The 8,319-nt window shown below is 44.3% G+C and overlaps 1 long non-coding RNA gene across 2 annotated transcripts in view; it reads right to left on the reverse strand.

Annotated features, from left to right (window-relative positions):
- The window catches only part of LOC136838167 (uncharacterized), a 28,299-nt gene extending 19,980 nt beyond the window's left edge, over nt 1-8,319 (reverse strand). Inside the window, exons 1-3 of one of the 2 annotated variants that reach the window (XR_010852882.1) lie at nt 8,004-8,115; nt 3,392-3,463; nt 711-3,101 (exon numbers count right to left, since the gene is read on the reverse strand). This is a non-coding gene — a long non-coding RNA (uncharacterized lncRNA). Of the gene's footprint in view, nt 1-710; nt 3,102-3,391; nt 3,464-8,003 lie in introns of both variants that reach the window. The other variant, XR_010852881.1, reaches the window with a different exon arrangement.

Genomic DNA, 8,319 nt, shown 5'->3' on the forward strand with positions numbered 1-8,319 from the left:
TAACAGGCTTCTTGGTAAGTAACAAAGTCTGTAAAGTTACAGGCTTTCTGATAAGTAGTAACACTGTTAAGTAACAAGCTTACTAAGTAACACAATCCATTAAGTAAAATTCTGTTAAGTTACAATGTCATTTAAGTAACAGGTTTCTTAGTAAGTAACACAGTCTGTAAAGTAACATGCTTCCTGATAAATAACAGTCTGTTAAGTAACAGGCTTCCTGATAAGTAATAGGTTTCCTGATAACACAGCCCATTAAGTAACATTTAAGTAACAAAATCTGTTAAGTAACAGGCTTTCTAATAAGTAACAGTCTCTTAAGTAACAGGCTTCCTGAGAAGTAACAAAGTCTGTTAAGGAACAGGCTTTCTAATAAGTAACAAAGTTCACTAAGTAACAGGCTCTCCAATAAATAACAGTCCATTAGGTAACATTTTTTCTTTTAAGTAACAAAGTCTGTTAACTAACAGGCTTACTGATAAGTAACAAAACCTGTAAAGTAATAGGCTCTCTAATAAGTAACACTGTTAAGTAACAGGCTTCCTTATAGGTAACAAAGTCTTTTAAGTAACACGCTCTCTGATAAGTAACAAGCTTTCTGATAAGTAACCCAGTCCATTAAGTAACATTCTCTCTGTTAATAACAGGCATCTTGATAAGTAACAAACTCTGTTAAGTAACAAAGGTAATGCAATACTCAAAGGATCACTTACCTGAATGTCAGAAAAACACATCGACTCCCAGAGTGACTCGTGACAGCGGACTCATCGCCTTGTGACAGCGGAATCAGCTTCTCCTGACAGAGGATGTGTAGTCTTGCAACAGCGGAGTCAGTTTCTCGTGACAGTGGACTCATCTTGTGACAGTGGAGTCAGCTTCTTGTGACAGCAGACTCATCTTCTTGTGGCAGCGGAGTCAGCTTCTCGTTACAGCAGACTCATCATCTTGCGACAGCGGAGTCAGCTTCTTGCAACAGAGGACTTGTTGCCTTGTGACAGTGGAATCAGCTTCTCACGACAGAGGACTTGTCGCCTTGTGACAGTGGAGTCAGCTTCTCACGACAGAGGACTTGTCGCCTTGTGACAGTGGAGTCAGCTTCTCATGACAGGGGACTCATCATTTTGTGACAGCGGAGTCAGCTTCTCACGACAGAGGACTTGTCGTCCTGTGACAGTGGACTCAGCATCTCATGACAGACTAAAAAAAAAAGGCGACACACTCTAAGAATATCGCTCGGCCATGCCCCCCTTCCCATGAAAGTTTCCTCTTCATGACAACACAAATACTAATTCTCTCTCTCTCTCTCTTTGCGTCACTGACCACTGCAACTCGCTCGTCCCAGGGGCAGGGGGTAGTAGACCCCAGAGGGAAGTGACCCCCACCCTTTTTTTCATCAAAAAGTCCTCCAAATTTTGACCATTCTGACGTTTTGGAGCCACATTTCTTCCATCATGGTGTCGTAAATCGGGAAATCATTTTTGATATGTTTGAAGAGTGTCGTAAAAAAAATAGTATTATTTACAACTTTTCTCTTTTTTTGAAGACTATTTATATTTTTTTTTATTTACTTTTAATCATTTTTTTCATTCAGGTCTTCCATTCAATGCTCATCCTCATCACTTCCATCACTGCTGCTGCTTGATGAGTGGCTCAGCTCGCTCGAAAATGACTCGAACATGCGTTCGAAAGCGACGTCTTTCTTGTGGTAGTCTTCCTGAATCGCTTTCGAACGTTCTACGCACCTTTTCCAGTCGTCCGCCGTCACGTTATCGACGGCTTTCAGCGTCAGCTCTTCGACCCTGAGTCTCCCGTCGTTCGAACTTCCCTCCTTTACTTCTTGCTTGATCTGCGCCCACACGAGCTCGATCGGGTTAAAGCCGCAATAGTACGGCGGCAGTCGGAGCACCTCGTGTCCTGCGGCGGCGGCGAGTTCGTCGATCTCGTAGCGCAGCTTGGCTCTCTTGTGGAGCTGTACGAGCCGATACAGCTCGGGCGTGGTGTGCGAAGGGTCGTGGGGACCCGTTGTCGCTTAGCCACTCGACGACATCTTTTCTCGAATTTCCCGCAGGTGCCCTGTTCAGCTGCGCGTTGTGATAGGGAGCGTTGTCCATGATAATTAACGACCTCGGGGGGATGTTCGGCATCAGCTGCTCCAGAAACCAAGTCTTGAATGTGTGGCTATTCATGGAATCATGGTAATCTCCTTTATTACCGGTCTGGGATTTGAACATCAACAGCGCACCAGGAACGAAGCCCTCAGAACTTCCCGCGTGGACGAGGACGAACGTGCCGCCCCTGCCGATCGTTGCGTCACGCCTGACAGTACCCTCCTTATCCGTCCGACACTGTTCGACGCTGGCGTCTTCGTCGATGCGAGTTTCGTCGAGGTAAATTTCTGGCCTTGGACACTCGCTGCTCCTGTTGGTTTTGAGCTCCCTCAGGAACCTGTCTCGGGCAGCAACGTTATCTGGTCTCTCCATCAATATGGCTCTGCTACTGCTACAGTGCTTCTTGTACCTGAATCCCATGCTCTTCAGTAACTTCCGCAGGCTTGTGCTCCCGCCTCTAAAATCCACCGGCGGCTCCCTCAGTCGCCGCAGCAGCAAATCCAGCGTGGGCAGCTCTCCCCTTTCGTAAAAGGCGAGAATTTCTCTCCTTATCGCCGCCTTGTCGAAATCGTCGATCCTCCCAAGGACAGTCGCCCGGCGATTCCGATGCAGTGGCGATCGAATGACTCCGTCTCCGCTCCTCTTGCCCTGGAGCCTGATCTTGTTGATGACGCTCTGCGAAACGTTCGTTGCCTCGGAAGTTCTCCTGACTATTTCTTGTATCAGGACGGTCTTGTCCTTGTTATCGAAATACCTGAAGACGTTAAGGACAATGTTCCTGGCTTGGCTGACGAGTGCGGTTGTCCCCGCTGGCCTACCGAGGGTCGGGGTAGGGGTGGTAACGGACGCCATCCTCCTCCCCCCTCTCAATGCATGAAGGTCTCTGAATCTTGCATCATCAGCCGACTCTGGCTCATGATAAGGACGGCGCTGCCAGAGCTTCTCCCGACAGCAGACTCCGCGTCTCGTGACAGCAGACTCAGCGTCTTGTATAGCCTGGAAAAGCAGAAAGATCAGGACCACTTGTGCATGGGCTACCTCTCACACAAGCACTCGTTAATATCTAACTGGTTAATGATAAGATCTTGTTAAATTATTTTATTTATATCTTAAAGGTTAGCGATAAAATCTGGTACAATTATTTCACTTAGATCTTCAAGGTCAACTAAATTATTTCACTGCAAGCGGATTGGCATCAGTGCCAAAGATATCGGAATGATTTTGCATTCCGCGACAAACTTGAAATATTCACCGCAATTCCATCGGTCTACAGCGTGAAAACTTACCGAGCAATCTGCCTCGATTTTAGACAGCGAAAGGCGTGATGCCCACAATCCCAAACGGCAGTTGTAGGTAACCTGGAATTGAAAACTGCCACCAGATTATTTAATTTCCATTCTCGTTGACCCTAATCTTCAGCAGTGTCCTCCTACCCTAATACTGTCCTTCCTATGAAACTAATGATGTGTTTAGGACCCTTTATGCGCCTTTCAGGCCTTTCTGTTCCTCCCGTTATGCCTTTCAAACCTTTCTGTTCCTCCTGGTTTCCCTTTCAGCTCTGAATGACCTCATACTGACCTCATCATGAGGCCAGATTCACAATGTGCCTGTTAAACTGAGGTGCTTCAAATGAACCTAACGGAGCCTGGCTAGCGACGTCATTACCCAGATTTTTGGTGCCGGTAAGAGCTTTATCGGCGCTATTACCACAGATTTTCGGTCAGCGGCGCTTTGCCAGGAACAGGACCCCTGCTGTTAACAGGGGACTGCCTATGGGAAAATATTTCCGCGTAGGTGTCGCAAACACATCAGGCCTATAACCGAACACTCTCAATAAAGGTTACTCAGTCCTACGGTAGTGGAAATCTCGTCTGTGGAACAAGAGACACAAACTGACCTAATCGAAATTCTCGTCACCCAAACTACCTCGCCTCACATTAACTACAAATGTGACGTCTTACCTAACCTAACTTGGAACTGAATCCCGTCTGAGACGATACAAACCTTTCGCAGGTATCGATAGGTATTGTGCTCAATGAGAGAGGCTGTCCCTTACAAAAATGCAGACACTGCCCAACATACGAACGAGTTACGTCCCGAACGGCCATTTGTATCTCGAATCGTTTGGAAGTTGGCCTTTACGCTATTTAAGTACAGTGGTATAGAGCCAATACAGCACTGTACCTTTTTCCACCCTAAAACGCAACACGTACAGTACTGTACGATGTACATGCAGTACTGTATTTGATAAAGTACAGTACTTTATAAACTGTAACTGAGCCGAACAGGCGCGCAGAACAAAGTCTGAATTCATTGGTGGCAAAGGGAAGCATTCCAAACACAATTTTCATTTACGATCGCGTCTATTTGTATCTCCTGAATGTTCGTATCTCTTGAAAGTTCGTATCTCTCGAATGTTTTACTTTCTCTGAATCTTCAGCTGAAGAGAACCCTTATTATGGAGAGAGAGAGAGAGAGAGAGAGAGAGAGAGAGAGAGAGAGAGAGAGAGAGAGAGAGAGAGAGAGAAAATGGACAAGTTAAAGGTGATAGGCTACAAAGTATAGAAAGGTTTGAAGCAGCTGTGCTGTAATATGACTTGGCTACAGGCACAGCAGCTGCGTTGTAATATGACTTGGCTACAGGCACAGCAGCTGGGTTGTAATATGACTTGGCTACAGGCACAGCAGCTGCGTTGTAATATGACTTGGCTACAGGCACAGCAGCTGCGTTGTAATATGATTGGCTACAGGCACAGCAGCTGCGTTGTAATACGACTTGGCTACAGGTACAGCAGCTGTGCTGTAATGACTCAGCTACAGGTACAGCAGCTGTGCTGTAATGACTCAGCTACAGGTACAGCAGCTGTGCTGTAATGACTCAGCTACAGGTACAGCAGCTGTGCTGTAATATGACTTGGCTACAGGTACAGCAACTGTGTTGTAATGACTCAGCTACAGGTACAGCAGCTGTGCTGTAATATGACTTGGCTACAGGTACAGCAACTGTGCTGTAATGACTCAGCTAGGTACAGCAGCTGTGTTGTAATATGACTTGGCTACAGGTACAGCAACTGTGCTGTAATGACTCAGCTACAGGTACAGCAGCTGTGCTGTAATATGACTTGGCTACAGGTACAGCAACTGTGTTGTAATGACTCAGCTACAGGTACAGCAGCTGTGCTGTAATATTACATGGCCACAGGTACAGCAGCTGCACTTTAATATGACTTGGCTACATGCACAGCAGCTGTGCTGTAATATGACTTGGCTACAAGTACAGCAGCTGTGCTGTAATATGACTCAGCTATAGGTACAGCAGCTGTGCTGGTATATGACTTGGCTACTGGTACAGATTAAAAAAATTATCATTATTATTATTATCATTATTATTTACAATTCTATTAATTTTTTCCTATTTTTAAACTATCAAAATTTAAAGTAAAAAGAGCAAAAACTTCAAAATTTTTTACTCTTTAATATTTCTATCAACAGAAATACATAAAATAAAATTTAAAAAAAGTCGAAATTCCTTTTGCAGAACAACAAAGGGTAAATGTGAAGGAGACTGCCACACAAAGATATCGTTTTTTAATGCAGCGGACCCCTACGTATCCGCGGGGGATGCGTACCACTGAGCCCCCCGTGAACAGGTCAAATCCACAAATACTTGACACCCCTCTAAAAATGCTTATAACTGCCTATTTTGAGAGTTCAAAACATCAAAAAACCCCCTCTAAAAAACCCTCCAAAAATGCTTATCCAGGCAGTCCCCAGTTTATGACAGGGGTTCTGTCTTAAGCTGAAAATCGTACGAAAACCTTACTTTTAATGCTCTGCCGTCTTGAAAACGACGTAACATGCATTTTTAGTAAGTTTTTCATCAAAAAAAGACCCCAAATTTTTATCATCCTGCCATTTTGGAGCCACGTTTCTTCCGTCGGATCGGCGTCATAACCCCGGAACATGCGTTGTGACCCGGGAAATAATTTTTGATGGATATATTTGAAGAGCGTCGTAAGATCGGAACGTCGTTACCCAGGGACTGCCTGTGCCTCAGTATTTTAATAGTTTTATCACAAAAAGTGCATTTAGTCATGAAAATATGAAACTACAGTAATTTGTGAATATCTATGAAAAATGTCGCGAACGCGAATTTTCCGTGAATAATGCGTATATATGCTCCGCAGAGAAATCTGCGGATAAGCGAGTCCGCGAATAGTGAGACCGTGAACATGGGGGTTTACTGTATAGAAGAAACGTGGCGAATCTTATACGCCATTTTCTACATAATTCAGCCTAAAATTTATACAGGCAGTCCCCGGTTAACGGCAGGGATTCCGTTCCCAGCCGAGCGTCAATGACCAAAAATCGCAGCTAACCGAAATCAACAATAATGGCGCCGAAATCCCCACTTAACAGCGCCGTTAACTGGAGACAGGCGCCATTAACCAGAGATCGGTGCCGAAACCCCGCTTAATGGAGCCGTTAACCAGAGATCGGCCCCAAAAATCCGGTTAAAGACGTCGCTAGCCAAGTGCCGTGACACTGAACGCCGTTAACCGAAGATGCCGGTAAGCAGGGACTGCCTGTATTAATAAAGGATATCTTTGTACGGCCTTTTCCTTTACATTTAGCCAATAAAGAGTATGGCGTATTTAATGCAATACAAGCGAGAAAATTTTATAAATTCAGTCTTTTACGTTTTTATGTTAAAAAATATTTTAATGAGGGATATCTTTGTGCAGCCTCCTCCTTTACATTTACTCGACAGAGAATATGGCGTATTTAATGCAATACAGGCGAGACAATTCGATAAATTTACCGTCTTTTACATTTTAACCTTCATCTCTGAAGGTCTGGTATGAAAAACAGCGCCCTATGGAGCTTTACCTTAGAATTACCTTCATTCCTGATAAATTTACTTTAATAATTATGTAGCCTATTAAAACGCCCTATGTCCAAAAGCAACCGGATGCCCTGGTGAGAATCGGAGAATCCAGGCTGGGTCTGGGGGGCCAGCAGAGGCACGTTACCTCCGAGACAGCGTCGCAGGTTAGGTTAGGCTTCACATTATTCAATGGAATTAAGCTACCCCTAGGCTAGCATATATCATTAGATATATTCTAGCCTAGGCTATGTCTGGGGGTCTCATAACAGCTAAATCGAGCTTTTCCGACGGATGTGAATTAATATATGTTGGACTTATGGCATCATAATCTAAGTCTGGCCTCTCACATTTCATTGGGGTTAGGCTACCGCCCTTATAGTCGACATAAGCTTGCCTAGGCTACATCTGGGGGTCTCGTAACAGCTAAATCGAGCTTTTCCGAAGGACATAAATTAATACAGTATCATAGGTTAGGTTAGGCCTCGCACCTTTCATTAGGGTTAGGCTACCTGCCCCCCCAATAACCGACATAAGCTAGCCTAGCCTACGTCTGGGGCTTCGCAACGGCTAAATCGAGCTTTTCCAAAGGAAATTTATAAAAACATAAAATTTTTATTGCTAATTATTACATAAACAACAATCCACCATTACGAGCCCCAGCAGCACAATTTTCAAAAAATACCCAAAATCACCCAGGGTTACCCCTTACCGCGAAAAATTACCCATTCCCGCCCTATTCCAACCTCGACCTGCCTTGACCTGGCCTAAATTGGGGCACTGGGTCATACTTGACCACGTGGAGGAGGGGCATCTGCCCCCCTAAATGAACGCAATACGGAGCTACCCTAATACATATGACTTTGCTTAGGGTGCCTAAGGGGAGGGGCTGTCGTTGACGCCGCGTAAAGCCTTCACATTTTCATTCATATCGTCGATAATAGCCAATTATTTTTATAAGTAATTGCTTAAATATAATCATAAACATTATTCTTGGTTGTTAAGTCGCTTACCGATACCAGGAAGATAATTAGGACGAATTATTGACGAAAGTAAGGAAACTTTCGCCATTACCTCTGGAGGTTCGCTGGGCGTGTTGGTTAGTGATCACAGTTCCGCGCATACGGGCCCCCATAGTCATAAACCCTTCACATTTTCACTTATGTCATCAATAATACAGGGTTATTTTTATAATGAATTACTTAAATACACTTATAAAACATTATTCTTGGTTATTAATTCACTTAAGAATATCAGGAAGGTAATTACGACGAATTATTGACGAAACTAAGGAAACTTTTCCCGTTAGGTTTGCCATGTTGGTCATAG

The sequence above is a fragment of the Macrobrachium rosenbergii genome, unplaced genomic scaffold, assembly GCF_040412425.1.
Source record: "Macrobrachium rosenbergii isolate ZJJX-2024 unplaced genomic scaffold, ASM4041242v1 171, whole genome shotgun sequence".
Classification (NCBI taxonomy): Eukaryota; Metazoa; Arthropoda; class Malacostraca; order Decapoda; family Palaemonidae; genus Macrobrachium; species Macrobrachium rosenbergii.